This window comes from Falco punctatus (genome assembly GCF_963210335.1).
Source record: "Falco punctatus genome assembly, chromosome: 9".
Classification (NCBI taxonomy): domain Eukaryota; kingdom Metazoa; phylum Chordata; class Aves; order Falconiformes; family Falconidae; genus Falco; species Falco punctatus.
Window position 1 is genome coordinate 3,276,667 of NC_137589.1, and position 18,084 is coordinate 3,294,750.

At 45.2% G+C, this 18,084-nt stretch overlaps 2 protein-coding genes across 3 annotated transcripts in view; one reads left to right on the forward strand and one right to left on the reverse strand.

Moving 5' to 3' along the window:
- The window catches only part of DOCK1 (dedicator of cytokinesis 1), a 317,964-nt gene that overhangs the window by 148,823 nt on the left and 151,057 nt on the right, over positions 1-18,084 (reverse strand). The window lies entirely within an intron of this gene.
- INSYN2A (inhibitory synaptic factor 2A) overlaps positions 9,151-18,084 on the forward strand; it is a gene marked incomplete at its 5' end in the record, with an annotated part of 58,273 nt that continues 49,339 nt past the window's right edge. Inside the window, one exon of the mRNA XM_080403107.1 lies at positions 9,151-16,645. The remainder of the gene's footprint in view (positions 16,646-18,084) is intronic.

Genomic DNA, 18,084 nt, shown 5'->3' on the forward strand with positions numbered 1-18,084 from the left:
CAAACTAACTGCCTTCCTTGACCCAGGGAAGGCCTTTCATCTTGTTTATTTCAGATTTCCCAACACAAAGTTATGTCTTACTTTCTTCACATTATTGTTAGGAAGCTAATTTACCTGTAATTATTATCAGTCTCTGAAGCACTCTCAAAATGAAAGGCGTATCTGTTCTAGCACTCAATGTTACATAAATGGCAAGGAAAAAAACATGAACTTTCTCTGGAGCAAACAGAAGCCACCAAAGAGCTAAAATAAAACTTAAGCCAGAGGATGATACGGCGGAGACACAGACATATGCACAACCAGCGCAGGAATGCGTCTTCTCCTTGCAGCATCCCCCCAGCCAGCAGACCAGAGGCTCTTGCCCACGCTGCTGCATCAGCACCAGCTACAGAAGCAACACAAGGGGCTCAGCGCTGACCCCCAGCAAGACTTACAGCATCACCGCGGGAAAGGAGGCGCTCGCAAAAGCTAGGTGGCCGGCCCCTCCAGCACAGCAGGCTGCAGCCTTTGCAAGGATACTGTAAGGAGGCACAAGCGAAAAATAGTTTACAGATCCTACTGAACACCTCTGTAAACCACGATGTTGGCTAACGCAATCAGAAAGACCAATTTACTTATCAAGCACGATCAATGTTGCAAGCCATGTAAATAAACTGTTATCACATTGATGCAGACCAGCTAGAGAATTTAAGTTTTGCAGATACAAGGACAAGATAATTTAAGGCAACTGGCATCCTATGTAAAGAATGACTGCACTGAAGTAATTTCGGTAATTGTGATAGCCTACAGGTATTATGGATATTGTCTCTGCAGCAGAGAAATCATGCTGCAGTGAGACATCACTATGACAAATCATGGAAATACTAAGGGAAGATATATTATCTTGTAAATTAACCTGCTCTTCATACAAGACAGGTGACCCTGCCAGATGAACACACTTCTAAAAACAACAGCCATTTATAAGACAAATTATTTTACTTTTGGTGCTTCTCATTTGACTGTTGTGACATAAAAGATTTAGCAACTGGTTTACTGAGAGGCTCAGAAAGCTCAAAAGATCAGAAATATGTGCAATCAAAATCTAATTCATAGAAACAGCCAATTTAGATATCCTTGGATTAAAAAGCATCTTGCAAGAAGAGGTCTCTTTGGGGAAGCTTTTGCATTTGACTGATTTCTACCTTTAGTTCATCGGCCCCAAAACGACCACACCATACCAGCAGGGCTGTTCTGCTACGGAGTTTTCAGGACAGAACAGACTGCGGATAGGGGAAGGCGGTTCACGGGGAAGGCAGTCTCTGATGCTGTGCTGTGCTCTCAGCTTGCAGTGCTGTAGAAGGTTACACAGTCCTTGCAAGCAGGAATTACTGCAAGGCTCTCATCAGTGTTAAAAATAAAGACAGGGCTCTTTTCACATTTGCATGTTATCAAAATGAAAACCCCATGATAGGCAATGTTTTCATCCCCTCCTCCCAAAGAGCAGGAAAATGATCAAATAGATAGCACTGCTGATAACAGCCTGGTCCTTTATTTTCTGTTATATTTCACCGTATAGTAGTAAAATTAATAGTATGTATACAAATCCACACACTAATATGGTAAATAAGAGAAATACCATGTCCAAACAGGTTACATTTTAAGTTAGACTTTCTGTACCAATATTCACAGATAAGAGGAGCTCAAAAGATTAGTATCTCCTACTAGCAGAGAGGATGTCACAGAAGTGAAATTGCTCTTCCCTGCCTACAGGTATATCCTCACCTTACCTGGGATTTGGCTCCCAAATCACAGCCACATTCCCCCGGGACAGATGCAAGGCAGGGGTCCGAAGGAGCACACAGCCCCTGCTCAGGCACATGTTGCAGCTCCCATTCGACAGTTACAACACAATTCACCAGAGGAATGGGAACACCCCCTATTGCCGTTGCAGAGCCGCCCAAGCAGAAGCACAGGGAGCAGATGCAATTTGCAGGGGGTCTCACCTGAGGCCACCACAGAGCTCTGCCACCTGCCAAGGGACAACCATCGCAGCGCCCAGGCCTCCTGCCTCCACCTCTCAGACGGGAACATCACCGCCATAATCCTACAGGAATTGTCTACCGGAAAGTTTTTTCTTTGACTTATGGGTATGTTTAGGTTGCCGCTTGCACAGGCAATCTTACTTTGTCTGCCACTTTTTCAGGTTGTTAGATTTTGTAAAAAGTGTGCAAGGTTTCCCAGGAGCAGAGGAAAAACTCAGTAGTGTTTCCCTTAGACAACAAAAAGCAAGAGGTTCTGATTTAAATATTTTCTGACAGGCAGCATGGGAGGCTATCTACAGATATTTTGAGAAACAGCTGCATCTATATTTCATAAGGATACACTATCAAGGAACACAGACCTATTTAGCGCTTTGCATTTAATTAAAGGCAACAGGGAAAGAGTCCTCTGCAGAACCTGAAAACGATAATATGTGGGTTGCGCCTCCAAGAACGACACAATTCTTCCCCGTAACATTATTAAATTTGAATTTTATTACTTTTTAACCTCACAGTAACTCAGAGTACTTTGGGGGATTCTTTCCGACAACCTATTTCCAAACAATGTACAGTCTCAAGAAGCGCTTCAAAGCTCAAAGAGACTTCATGAAAAGAATATGAAATCCATCTATATTATGCAAGCTAAGCAAAAAAGAGCTGAGCATTTCTATTGTGGAAAAACTACATTAATTAAGACTCTTTTATTACTCTTTGAAACAATTATCAAAAAGTTCAACATCATATGCTCCAACAGGTCGCAACTGACAAATGGCTCTTTATCCTTTCCCTACTGCAGAAACCAGCACACCCAAACTGCTGCAGAAAACCAACCCCATCCGTACCACAGCAGACTATCAGCTAGGTTAAGAACAGATTCGGCTGCTTTTTTGCTGGTTCAGGACCAATCCCAACATTCAGCAGCACAAAAGGAAACATGAATGTCCTGGTAGGAGAAGACCGGAGGCGGTGCGGGACTGCAGAAGGGCAGCGAGCTCACACACTGCCTTGCAGGAGCAGGAGGCAGCACGGAAAACTGAGGCAGCAGGTGTCGTGGAGACACCCACACACACACACACTACCCCAGTGCCGGGCACCGGGGGCAATGGGAGGCACCTTCTGCTTTCAGCCCCTCCTGGAAGTTCTCAGGGTAAGAATCAACAGCAAATGGAAGCAGCGGTAACTCGTGTGAATAAAAGGGATGAATTAAAAAAGCATTAAACTGAAATACCTTTCTTTAAAGAAGTATCTGGAATACATGAAAAGCATGATGACATAAAGAACTAATTGTCTGGAATAATTAAAATTTGCAAAGCCTACTTTAAGAAAGCCAAACCACGGAACAGAAGCAAGCAACTGGCCAGCACCTGTGTCTACTGGAGTACTAAAACAGGTTGTGAACCCAGGAGTTTCTTCTGCACGGAGACAGATTTTTATTTTTATTTTTGAATTCAGTTTATTCTATTTATTTCAGATCGAGAACATATACTATGTTAATAATACATGAATAACATATACTATATTAACATATAATGAAGTTAAGAAACAAACGAAACATTTTAAACCCATTAAATCTCATTTCCCTTTTCCCTTCCATGGAAAAGCCAAGCTGTGGGACTCAGTTTCCCCACTCGTGAAGGACAGAGCTCACCTGCACCCTGGGACTGCCTGGTGACAGCCAGGGGTGCCTGCATGGTGCTCGCCCCCTGCCAGGCAGCCTGGCACGGCAGTAATAAGGGCCAAGAGGGAATATTTACTCATCCAGCTCTCCGGGTTCCAAATGAAGCTGATTCAGGTTTCTCTGTGCTTGCATGCCTCCCAAAAACCACCTCAGCTTTGCAGGGGAATACCTTCCGTATTGAATAACCCACTACGACTAAACTACAAACCACGTTTTGGTAATTTTCCTTATGATATCCAACATACCCAACAGATTCAAGTAATAACAAAGCATTTTTAAGTGCTTTAAGTGTGGTTTTCCACCACAGAAATAAATTTTTATTTATAATTCAATTTCATTTTCCTTCCAACTTCGTCTTGGCAGATATCATAAGGGAAAAAAAGTAAAACCCTTCACAAATAGGAAGTCGTTTATCATTTTCTAACACAATAACACTTAAACATTAAGAACAGGATTAGATGTATATTCAGCTATGTAATTGCTTTCACAGACATACAGCCTGTGAACGTGGTTAACAAAAGCAACTTAAGTCGAGAGATCTTTTTTAATTACATATCCACACCTAAACGAGAATTAATCTCTTTGAAAAAGCAATTAAAATTAAATCCAAAACGAGATTAAAATCAGTGACTTAAAACGTTCCAAAGTAAAAATCAACTGCTCCAGCTGCAGCAGCAGCAGCGGAGCAGCCCAGGGGCTGCCAGCCCGGGAAGGGAGGCTGCGCTGGCGGGCGGAGGGGAAGGGGCTGCTCTGCCCCACGGAGCTCGGCTCGTACCGGCTGCCCCCTCCCAAGCCCCTCTGGGCCAGCGGGCACAGGTAGCCCCCGTTGCACACTCCTTTCACCTTTTTTCTGCTCTGCACTGATGGGACTGCGCAGAAATGATTTTATATTTTCCGACATTCAGCTCCTCCCCCAGACTCACCCGGGATGTCCCACCCCGGTCCTGGAGGCCTAGGACTTCTCTGCCAAGGTGAGCTACGTTCATACCAACACAACAGGCAAAGGAGCAGCTCGGATAGATGTTTAAAATACATAAGGAATATTAAGAAAGAATAAGTAAAACTAAAACCAGGGCACAGTCTACAGCAAAAGCTATATGGAATGACTTCAATTTAGCAATACTGACTCCTCTGCCATCTTTAGTTATTATTCAGTCATTTAATTAAATTTTTCATTATAATCCACATATTTATGCACGTAACACTTCTTCATATGGCTATAGTGCGGCAAGAAAGCTGAGGGCATAAAAAAATGTGCAGATTTGTACGCGGCGGGCAGTAAGTTGTCACGGCTCAAGAAAGCCACCAGTGACCTGCCCCACCTGAGCACCCCGCTCACCTCTGCTCGGGGCAAACGGGGGGCAACCAGACTGAAGATGGGCTGCAGCCCGCTGCTTTTAGACTTGTGTTTGAGTTCGGTTCCATTTTCCTTCTCAAATATACTTATGAGACATTACTGAAAACTGTGGGTCAGCTTGTCTCCCCTTCTTTTCTGCTTTGCAGACTCCCTGCTCCCACTGGATCCAGCTCTGGATGAACAGCTCTGTGTTCCTCGTAAAAATACTGCCGGTATTTTTGCCATTCAGCTTGCGAAAGAAAATCTGGAAGTCAAAACTGATGCACTTGGGCCAAGGCTAAGACAGCTCAGACGTTCAAACAGTGGGGAAACCCAACAAAACGCCACCAACTGTGGATAAAAGCACAGAGCTTGTAGATGTTGAAGGGGGAAGCTTTTCCTTAGGAAAGCTAGCAAAATAGGGACCAGGGAAAGCCCGACTGGAAGGAAAGAGTAAAAGGCTCTCGATGGAAGAGTTTCACCACCAAGATGGAAAGCATATTAAAAAAATGAAGATGAATTCAGCTCATGCACATGTACACAGCTGTCCAGTCCCCAAGTCCATTCAAAGACAAAGATTAGCTTTCGTTTGGAACATTTTTCTCTACACTGAATGCTAAAAAGTCATTACATATAGTCACAGAAATCTCAAGGGATGCAGAGAAAGACTTAGGCACAAATCGTGCTTCTGCCTTTGCATGCTCACATCTGTGTAAAACATTGCATGGGCTTCACTAGTTCAAACGAGTGCAAGCTTATTTTTTGTTCAGATCATTTTAAGATAATTCTCAACAATTAAATTGCAAACAGGATCAGCAAAATGTGGGATACCACTCACGTGTGTACACATAAAAAAGGCTGATCTGTTGAACACCCTCCATCCTCAAATCACAAACAACCTTGCTTCAGTCCTACTAAACCCTGGATTATTTTGGAAAGTTTGAACCATGCCAGTGTTTGGATATCAATGACATTTTTGCAGCACATTGATTTATTTCTTTGCAAGGATCAATCCTGAAAACACAGATGGACACCAAAGCTGTGGCAGTGGGAGGCCGGCTGCACGGGGCAGCACTGTGATGATCCCATGGTTTATCCAAATTAACAATGAATCGTTATAGGAAGCTAGGGTAAGTTCGTTATTTTCCTGAGAAAAGTTATTGGGCTTTATGTTCCACTAAAAAAACCTACCTGATTTGTTATATCAACGTAACCAATTTCTTCATGATACAGACACGAACATGTTTGCCACCCAGTGTGTTTTCCAGTATTTAAAAATAATAGAACCACCGTATCATAAAATATCACAGAATACAGATATGGCACTATATTTCTATATGAAAAAATACTACTCAGATATACTAAAAATATGAAAAATACCTGAGAGAGCCCAACAATCCCAGTTAATCCCAGAGCCTGTCTTTAGCTCTCAAAACACGAGTGCAATGTTTTATTCCTACTTGCATGCAGTACTATCATTACTCTGAAGGCATTTTTCCTGACATAATGTCCATGCATTTAATAACATCAAAACTACCTCCTTTTAGTGCATAACATTTCAAACCTCAGCAGAAATATAAACCAATCGTGAGTTATGGGCAGAGCCTACAACACTCAACACACTCTTGACATTTGGCAAAAACAAGTCTTGAAAATGGTAAGCACCTTCTATTGGTATGGATGAAAAATACTCATTAGCTGTTGAAGAGGTAAATTTACGGATTTAAAAAAAAAATAGTAATAAATGAGTGCTTTAAGAATACCTTAGAAAAACTACTTGGAGTTAGGCAAAATGCCTTTCAGGGCTAAGGAAGTAGACCTGATTAAGTCCATTCCTACAAGTAACTGTGAGGCACATAGATGATTTCTGCATAAAGAGAGTACAAACATTACCCAAAGTCATTAACTGGTAGGCAGGAATTAATATGTTTACAATTCAAGCCAAGTGATAAATATGCATAAATAAAAGGAAAATACTCATGGCGTCCCTGTGAATTATTACAACTTTTTTTTTTCTTGTTCCTTATTAAATAGAAAAATTAACATGTACACGTATTCTGCTTTTGCTAGTTACTGGTGTTTTTCTAGCTAGGAATCCTCACCTTGTAATTTTTCCTAGCAACACCTGAAAATAAAAAGTTTGCATTAAAAAAACCCAACAATGACAGCAACAACAACCTCAAACCCCAAAACAAACAAACAAAGAGAGACTGTCAAGTTCAACTCTGTTTAAGTAAAATATTATGAAAAGCATCCCATCATAAATTCTCTATTAAATGAGCTCGTAGGGAATACAGTGACAAGAGCAAAGGACACGATCCTTCACTAAGTGTTTTGTTAGAGGAAAAGACAGAAGCACCTGCAAAAACCAGAGAGATCTGTGCAAATACAAAAGACGCCCCAAGAGTAAGGCTAGCCCTCCATGGGACGGGGGATGCAGCAGCTCTCGCACGAAGGCTCCGCAGCCCGCACACCCCGTAAAGGCAAGGCAAATCCCCACTTGTTCCATGAAACTCCCAAGCACGTGGGACTGACTTGTCCTTTTTTCCCTTTTGCTTAAGAACCAGCATCCCTTGTGTCGGCCAACAAAAATGTCTGTGACATGGTGTGTCAGCTTCCAGGAGGCCATGATCTGTCTGTTTAGCATCACCCTCAGGCCCCAGGAGCTTATCGTGCTCCTTATTTAGATAATCAATTGCTGCAGAGCTTATCTGTCATCTGGTAATTGATGTGAAATAACAAAATTATACATCAAAACAAACCTCATTAGCTCATCATCCCAGCTCATCACCAGAAATAAAATCTTAGCTCACAAATAAAAGTTCCAGTGATGTTTACTGCTATCCTTCAATGAAAGATTTGATTTATATCATCTCACAGAGAAGTAAAACTGAGTTCAATAAATAAATACAGCTTCCATAGCTGGAGTGGGACATAATAGATTGCAGAAGGTACAGAGACAGGCAACCAGAGCAGCAGCCTGGAGAAGAGAAGGCTCCGGGGAGAACTTCTAGCAGCCTTCCAGTATTTAAAGGGGGCTTATAAAAAAAACAGAGGAGACTTTTATCAGGGCTTGTAGCAACAGGACAAGGGGGAATGGCCTTAAGCTGGGAGAGGGGAGATGTAGGTGAGCTGTGAGGCAGAAATTGTTCCCCGTGAGGGCGGCGAGGCGCTGGCCCAGGCTGCCCAGAGCAGCTGTGGGTGCCCCATCCCTGGCAGTGCTCAAGGCCAGGCTGGATGGGGCTGGGGGCAGCCTGGGATGGGGGGAGGGGGCCCTGCACAGGGCATGGGGTGGGACGAGATGATCCTTAAGGTCCCTTCCAGCCCAAACCAGTCTGTGACGCTATGACAAGGGGATGGAGAAGCTGCCTCCTGAGTAGGGGCCATGATGTCCCAGAGTCTTCCAAGAAGGCAGAGGAGGGATTTATGCGACTGAGGTTTACAAATTCACAGAGGTGGTGGATGAAATGAGTGCACAGCTGTTATCCACAAATTTCGCAGTATTAGAACCAGGAGGCAGCTGCTGAAGCTAATGGGAGATGAATTTCAAGCAAATACGAGATGGTACTTTTAATTTAGGCATTTATTTCTTTAAACACCATGAGCGATGGAAGTTGTGCATAAGGAAGTCCCATGAATTAGTAACATCTAGAGACAAGAAGCGATCATTTCAGCTCCCCGTCCAGCAAAGTTCCCCACCAAGGCTTCGGCAGAAGGGGAGGTGGAGGCACAGAGAGGGGGAGGATGTGGAGACACTCAAGTATTAGGGTGCTACTTTGAATTCCTAGAAGGGAATTGAAGCACCACAGCGCTATAAGAAAGATAAATTTATTTCTGGGTTTTCAGAGATTTCAAAGTGATAAGCACATGGGACTTCCAGCAAATCTTACTGACTTGCACCACCACCTCTTCCTGAAGCCCACCTCCTGTGACCACCAAACCTGCTCCCCCGCTGCCAGCCCCTGTCACAGCCCCCCCAAAACAGGCAAAGGTACCAATTGCCGTGCAAAAGTCCCGTTAGCCACCGCCACCTACAAACCTGCCCAGCCGCCAGGGCTGCACCCAGCACCCTGCAGGGCGGCTCCTGCCCTCACCCCCCCAGCCCCCCCCGACCACCCCCAGCCCCCCCCCTGCCCCAGCAGCAACCTTAGTTACTGGGCTGTAGCGCAATATTGACAGGGACCCCGCTGATTTAAAGCGTGTGCTAATTATGCTCCTCAGCTGCTGCTAAATATTAATATTTAAAGTACTGAACTTACTCAAAAATTGAAGAAAATTAAAATGCAGTGCTACTTTTAATGGTTTTCAACGTAGTATGCCAGAAGTCAGGTTTTATGAAGGACAGACCATTTTTATTGTACTGTATTTTGAAGAGCTGCAGACAGGATTAAGAAGGACTCAGCCTCTACTGCCTACTGTACACTCGTTTAACGTCACTATCAGGCTTCCCACGTTTATCATCAGACTGCTCCTAACACAACTTATTTAAATACTTAGTGCTTTTAGGATGTTCAGACTTTAAAAAAAGAACTTCTTATATCCCTTTCTTAAGGTAAAACTTTGTCACATACATTTTAATACACACAAGAATCAAGACTTTGCATAGTCAATCATCAATTTAGCATCCCCTTATTCACAAATGCTGAAGCTGCTAGGTTATCTTATTAAATAAATAAATAAAAATAAGCTGTAGCACTGGCACTACTCAAAGCTTAACATATTTTTCTATACAAATACTTGACACTAGTACTAGCAACAATGTAGATATGAATATTTTTGCTCAGCCTAAGTTCTTTCAAGTCTTCTAATGTGATGTGCTTCTATCACGTAATGTATTAACAAAATAAAGCTTCCAACAGTTTCCAACTCGTTCTGGATTTAAAAAAAAAAGTTACTGTTTTGGTTTGATTTTTAAAAGAGATGTTGGCCTATGGAAGTTTGTTACTATGCTGGCTTGCTGGCTACTTTATGACATGAACATTTATACTACTGTGTTTAAGAAATACACGGTGGATTCAAAAATATGCTTAAATAAATCCCAGATAAGACTCTGCTGTTTAATTACTCATTCTGCAGGAAGAAATTGTGTGAAAAAGGCCATACTGACCAAGAACATACAGAATTTTTTCTTCCCAGAGCATCAAACAGACTGAAACTCTTTTTTAGATTTGTACAACCGTTTTTAAAATTTGTGGGGGCCATCACATTCATACCTTTACAACATGTCCCTCATTAAACAAGGGAGTAGAAGCTCTTAATTGCGAGCATACGGCTAAAGCTTTGGTGTGCCCATGATGTTGCAACCTGCCTCCTTACATCTGTTTTCATTCACTACCATCGTTGCTCTGCCATGTATCAAAATTATTGAGGGCAATTTTATTTTGGTGCCTGCATATGGATTTTGGAAACTACACTATCAGTTCATTTCTGAAAATTATGGCCAAAATACCTAATTCTGGTTTAGACTCAGAGCATTCAATTTACTTCTGACTATTTGCACTGTTCAATTTTCTCTCTTACATAATTTTCCATGATTTCAATTTTCACTCGTTTCATATATTTTACCTTAGCTTGTTTGTTGGGGTTTTTTTTGAAGTATTATGCATTAGCACCACACTGCTGTCTGGGCTTCTAATGTTAAGGCAACATGTAAAAGCACATAAAAGCCTGTATTTTTATGCTATATTTGAATTTTAAATAGTTCAATATTTCAAGCGAGAAGACCTTACCGAGGGTTTGGGAGTCTACATTACCTTATAACATTTAACGGCTCTACAGTTTGACGGAAAAGTTGCATTAAATCCTCCTTTTAATAAAATCAATGTTGTATAAATAATATATTATTCCACCAAAGAGCAAATATGCAACAGATGAAACTATGCCCATTATTTGTTACATTTGCCTTTCCTTTGTCTGTAACTTGAATTCTAAGATTCATGCTCATTCCAGATTTCATTAGGTGCTTAAATCTGAAACCGTTCATTTGAAGGCAATCAAAAGTATGATCAGATTTTTTATTTTGTATTTTTAAATGGGGCAGTATTTCTCCCTTTGCCATAAAGCAGTTGGAGATATATCCCTGAAATCTGATGAGGTAATAAAATAAACAAGACAAAACAAACTATTAACAAAGTTGGCATAATATTCCTTTTAAAAATTTCACCTACACTTACAGTTTCTCAAGATAGCTTAATAAGAATGTAATTTCACATTTGCTCTTACTGAACAAATCCAACATGTTGATTTATTATTCAGATGGGCACAAAGGATTTCTGAAATGCAAAAAGAAGGGCTATAAAAGCACAAATCATCAGTAATGACGACAAGCTAAACTGCCTTTCAAATATGAACAAAATGCAGCCATTTAGGGTATCATACATCATGGTCTCCCAGACCCTCATTTATTTCCTAACTGTACAGGCTGCATGATAATTTAACCAGTGCAGAATTCTGCATCTGTTGAGAACATCTTTATTAGGCAAGTGATTCCACAGCCCGTACACACCACAAGAGACTAGTTCATAAACCTCATCCTTAGAAGAACAAACAAGCACTTCCAATCATCACTCTAGTTCCCCTCCCAAAAACATTTGTGTACTGAAAATGGACTTTTCCAAACTATACGCACAGTGAAAATAAGAAGGAAAAAAGGAGGAAAAAAACCAAAACCAAAACCAAAACAAAAAACAGACCACAACCAAAAAACGACCTCCTATCCCAATAAAATGAAGACTTCTTTCTTTGTATGAATGACAAACTAGTATCTACAGAAATTTGGAGTCCTAATGAGACAGCATTCAACTGGAACTCAAAATCTCAGCTTTAGTTGGTAAGACCTGGGGTTGTATTTTTCGTCCAATGATCTGTGGAAGGGAAATTAAGAGAGAGGTCTAAATCCTGCTCATACTTATACCAACAAAGTACAGAAATAACTACCATAGTAATAAGGTTACTCAGCATTTTCCTTCTTAGAGCAGAAACCCCATAAATAGCAGTTCACTTAATCAGCTATTTAATATTGTAGCTGCACGCAGGTATTATGGGTATTATACACATAATCTTAAATCCACTTTATCTTCAAAATGTTCCTCCAAGTTAACAGATGTGCAATTACTCGCACTTTACAGATAAAGAACAGACATAAGCATAGTCTCAAATGAATTGTCCAAGCTCATGGAAAAAACTCATCGTGGAGCAAGACACTAAATTAAATCTCTCAAATTTCTGCCGAACATGACTCCGAGAGACCTTATTTCTTTGTCATCACAGCCAAGCAGATTATATCCTTCCTCAAAGCAAGGATATAAGGATACAAGGATTTGATTACGTGAGGATCCGTTTGAAATTCAAGCCGAGTTTGCATTCACCTCAGCTGGAGGAGAGGAGCATATTTAACATTCCTCCATTTTTCTTCCAATGGCAGGTTCAAGTAAGTAAATAAATAACAAAATTAGCACAGAAAGCCAGGCAGCTATCATATAAAGGCACAAAAATAATGACCTAATTAATGTGAACGAAGATTCAGCAATGCAAAAATATTTGCTTTTAACAAAGATATAACAACAGCATTGGTCCCAAAAGCCTACAGAGGGAAAAGGCCCAGCACTGCCCATGGCTCCGTGCTTCAAACCAAGCACACTTCACCCTTCTTTCCGCTAAAAAGGAGGTGGTAAGGTTCTGCAACAAACCAGGCTAGTCCTGAACAATTATGTATACCCCGAGTAACCTAGCTCATATGTTTAGTGTCAGCACTTTAATTACTCCTCCTAACAGAAGTTACTTAACCCATCCCCAGCAGGACAGGCACCAGGTGGGAGCACCCTCCCGATCCTGATCCCAGGCCAGCAGCTCGGGCACGGACCCCAACCCTTCAGCTGGGGCTGCTGGAGGCCGGCGGCATCGCCCGCCCGTCGCTCAACCCAAGCCAAGCACGTGGCGCCAGCGCTTTCCTTGGCTTCTCCTGCCGACAGGCCCTGCGCCCAAGCGTACAGTCCACATTTGAAACTAACATAGTTTAAATACCAGCTTTCATGCTGATTGTGAAAATTACTTTGATGTTGGTTATCATCTTTTCCACGCTGGTGTCAGCTGAACCACCTGGCAGGTAACTCAGGCTCTGGCTGCCACATGCTTTTCCCTGAGCTGGATTTGAGCTTGTTTTCTCAAAGACTGACAAGAACTACATAGACTGTTCCAGAAAATTACATTTCAGTGATATATTGTAGGACCTGCACGTTCTAGCGGAGTGTGACGACAGAAAACACCTGCTGGACACACACATCTCCCCCAGCACAGTGTTCACCGCGAGCAGTGCTCTAGCCAAAACCCCTGCAGCTGTAAGGAGCACAAGGAGGACATGCCCCGGTGCTGCCAGCCAGGAGGGCACGGGGTGACATTCCCACACCAGCACAGGACCAGCACCTCAGTAATTCAGATATGCCCTGTCTCCCTCATGCTCCCCTCGAAGCTGAACATAAGGAGAAAAGACAGAGAAGAAAAGAAAAAAAAAAAGAGCAAAACCTGAAGTCTGTAATACCAGGCTGTGCAAGAAGATTAACATTTATAAATACGCATAGATGCTCTCCACAAATTTCTTATGAAATTAGCAGTGTGGAAGGAGGACCCCTATACTGTACTTCTCCACAGAGAATACCACGAGAAAATCTGTCTCACCGCTCTCAGATACAACCTGATGATTTTATCACTCACTCCAGAAGTCCAAGGCAGGACTTCCATCTGCACACCTGCACCTGCTATGGGAGTGAGCCACCGCAGCCCTGAGCAGGGCTCGCTCCTCCTTGACAAACAAAAAAAGGCAATCTGGGAAGGTAGGACACTCCATTAGAGAGCTATAACTTTGTTGTCTAAAAAAAAAAAAAAAAAAAAAAAAAGTAATGAAGTGCTACTTTTCTCTTTGCATCATTCCAGGTCGAAGTCAGGCCTCTCTTCCCTTTCTCAAGTGTTTTTTTGCACTACATTTCATTATGCAACAGTTGCGCTCAGCATTTTTTAAAGGCTGAAAAATAAGCAAATGGGATGATGAAGCATTTCCATTTTCCCAGTGTATTTACTTCTATACGCTTTTACAGTAACATGAAGCGTGATAATTAGGAAACACATCATTTTTCACAAACCATGATTTAAAATATCACATTGTACACCAACAGTATCAGCAGTTACACGTGTGGGATAAGCAGGAAGCTGGTCCACAACTGGTAAGTCCTTTCTAACTCTCTAAAAACCCTACAGAAAAATGCTGTGTCTTGCCTCGCTTTATAAATGGGGCATATGCATAATGCTGCGCAACAATAATCAGCCCTGGGACAACAACTTCTAAATATAATTATGGAGAAGACAAGAATGCTGTTTAACTGCTGCTGTTGGAAGGCTTTTCCTTTCCAGTCACTAAGGTTATCAAACAATAGTATTTTCTTCGAACAATCATGCCCTGCACGTCCTGGGATGCAGTCTGCACAGCACACATCTCCAGCTTGTGAAAAAGTAACAGCATCTACTACCACTGCTCTGTTTGCTGACGCTGAAGTAGCATACTTATTTAAAACATGGTCACCACGCCACATAATTTACCCATATCTGTATACAGGCTGCAGACAAAAATAAATTTAGTTTGATATAGAGAAAACCACAGAGGCCCTGGAATACAGCAAGTCAGTGCTGCTGAAAATAAAAGACAGAAAAACAAAAAAACCATGGAATGTGTTTTTGTATCAACAAGCAAGTTGGTATTTTTCTTTCCACCTGTGTCTTTGGGAAAAAAAAATCTCTGGTAAGAAACCCAGAAAGATAATAAACTGCGATGGAGACCGTGCCACCAGCTCACTTGTGGTCCAGCTGCGGGAAGCGCACAGCACCTGCTGCCCAGGGCAGAGCAGCAGGCGATGCGGTGAGCGTGGCCCTGGGCACCCTCCTTCAGGGATGAGCAGCACCCTGGCAGAGATAAGGCTGGGCGGGAGGAGAGCAGAGTACCTGGGCAGGTAGCAGGCAGGGAGAGCAACTGAGCTGCCCTCTGCTGACTGTCTGGTTTGTGGAACACTCCTCCGATCCAGTCCTGCACAGCTAAACTGCAGTTAAACAGGCGAGGATTTCTGTGTACTCATCTCCACACTCCCACGCTGCTGTTTATGTGGCAGACGGGTCTGTAAGGATTTCTTTACCTGCTGTCGGGCTCTATCAGCTGAGCCCGGTGCAAACATTGCAGAGCTGGCACAAACAAGGTGCTCCAGCCGCTGCGGCAGCAGCAGGCATCCATTGGTGCAGCGGTCTGCTCCAGCTAATTAACTCTAAAAAGACATCCAGGACTTGAGCCAGTATTTCTGCTGCATCGTGCTACGTCGATGCACGAACTTGTTCAGCGCTTGGCTTGGGCGTCCCTCCCCGCTGCGGTGTGGCACGGGGCGCATCCAGCCGGGCAGCAGCGGGGCATCGCATCCCAGGGCTCGCCCAGCCGGGCTGAGCCGCCACCTGCAATCAGGGGCCCCTTCGGTAACTCAGGAGATCAACAATCCTTGGTGATGCTACCGATGGCGGAGGTAGTGTCGCTACAACCTACGTGCTGTGTGCCTGGTGGTAACGGGGCTAAGGGAGTTTCATGCTGGGGTGGAAAACATTTATTAAGTGGCAACACCACGGAAACCCTCCGTCGGCGGTGGGTGGACCGCGCAGCTCCCGCTGATTGCCATGCCTCACATGACACCCTCTGCCAGCCTGTCAGATGGGGCCCGTTACATACACCTGACCCATTTAATTTCCAACTTTATGCAAAACACCTCTGCAACGTCCTCTGAAAAACGGCAAAGTGATTTGCGAGCAAAGGAGGCAAGACGGGATTTAAGCTTTAGGCAGGTTACCGCGTCCGTCAGCCCCTGCTGCCTGTCAAGCCTTTGCTTCGCTGGGAACTTGCGTCCATTTTACTCGAGGTTTAAAAGCAACGGGCGCAGCTACTCGCTCGGTACCTTGAAATACTTTCCCTCCACGCCAGACGCCGCTGCCCAGGAGCAGCGGGGCAGACCCGCGGCGTGCCGGCCTCGGCCCCAGCACCGCGCCGGGAGCGGGGGGCGCCGGGCAGCGCTGGGCAGCGCTCCCGCCGGGCCCGGCACTGCGGGACGCGCCCGCAGGGCCCAGCGCGGCCGCGCGGCGGGACGGCCCCCCGCCCCTCGCCCCGCCCCCCGCCGCGCCCCGCCCCTCGCCGCCGCCGGGCCGCCCCCGGACCCGCCCCCAGCCCCCCGCCCCAGCCCGCTCCCGCCCGGCTGGGGGACGCCGCCGGTCCCGCTCAACAAGTTCCCCCCGAGCCGCCCGCCCCGCGGCGGGGCCCCGGCCGAGGAGCGACCCCCCCCCGCCCCCTCCCCGCCGCGGCGCCCCCTCCCGCCCCCCGCGCCGGGCGCCGCAGCCGATGAGGGCAGCGGGGGAGCGCGCGGCGGCGGCTGCCTCTAGCGAGCGCTCGGGCGGCCGCAGCTGAGCCCCGGCCGCGGGCGCCGGCGGGCGGCAGATGCGCGGCCGGCGCGGGGCTCCCGACGGCCACTCGCCCGGCGGAGGGAGGGAGATGCAGCGCCCGGGCAGCGCGCAGACCGCCGCTTCTGCCTGAGGGAGTGCAAGGTAAGCTGGCCGCTGCCCCGGGCCCGCCGCGCCGAGGGCTGTCCGCCGCCGCCGGCAGGGAGACCCCCGCCAGCCCCGCGTCCCCGGGTTTTCCCGAGGAAAACTTGCAGGGAGGAGGAGAACGCCTCAGCTGCGCGCCCGCGGGAGCGTTATGCAATGGTCGGTGCCCGCCTGGAACGGCGATCGCGGTCGGTAACTTTCACGGCAGAGCGGGAGAATATCGCTGCACGCGCCCGAAGCCCTACTTTCTTCTAGAAAAATACCAGCCTTTGCCCTAAAGCTGCCGTCCTGGTGCCGCCGGGCAGGGGAGGGGTGTAGCAGGGGGATCGAGGGGAGATGCACAGAGCGCTTTTAGGCTTTTGCAGGATTGATGGCAAGCAACTACTGCTGCTTATTAACTTCAGCGCTGGCAGCCCGAACGCAGCCTGAACGAAGTGGCGCTACACCATGGCAATGGAAGAGCAGCGGTTGTGTACATCCACCAACTTGCGCTATCACACTTCATTAAAACCCAAACAAACCCACAAACCCTGCTGCTGCTGTTCTGTAGCTGCCGTTCCTGAGAAGCAGCGCTTCTCCCAATTTAATACACCACTCTGCCCCCGTGAGTTCCCCATCACCATCATCCAACACCTTTAAACCAGAGATGCCATGAAAATGCAGTAGGCAAATGGGACAAAAGGAAGCACGGATCCAGCACCACAGTCACGGTCCTGGACCTTGCACCTTGCAAGCACTCCAACGCTTCGCGTTTCCATCTTGCCTTCCTATTGCTAGTAAAAATCCTCTCCGGTGACCTCAGCGTCTCTACTTTAATGCCATGTTTACATGGAGTTACGGCAGCGAGGGGGATGCAGGACTGCAGTTAGCTTGGGTCTGTTTGGGGGAGGCGGGGGGCAGCAAGCCCTGGCACAACGGGGACATCTGGCAACGGTGAAAGCAGAGAGAATATGTTCTCTGCTTATGTCACCATCTCCCGAGGGGTCTGTCCCAAAGGAACCGTGCCCCCCTCTCTGCTACAAGTCAGAATAGGTAATGGAGTGGTTTCGTTTGACCTTGTATGTCTAAGCAGCTAAAATCCCGCATGCACATCACTGAGGAAAATTTAACTCATTAGGCTCTATGATCGGGAAGTTTGGAAAGACCTGTTTTTCTAACCTCTGAGAATGATTTTATTTTTAGATATTTTTTTTCTTTCTGCTGAATGCTGGAAAGCGATAACAGAAAGAACAGTAACAGGTCATACCTAATATAAACTGGGCATTTATTCCCTCTGCTTATGTGTTTCATCATGCTTACCATTTGTATTTACAGTGCTGTCAGGAATGCTGCATGTATCAAGGTTAAAATCTAGCTGCTAGATGGAAAAACTACTAGCAAAATAATAAATTAAAAAAAACCCAGTAATAATCACATGGCATGGAACTGTCCTAGCCACG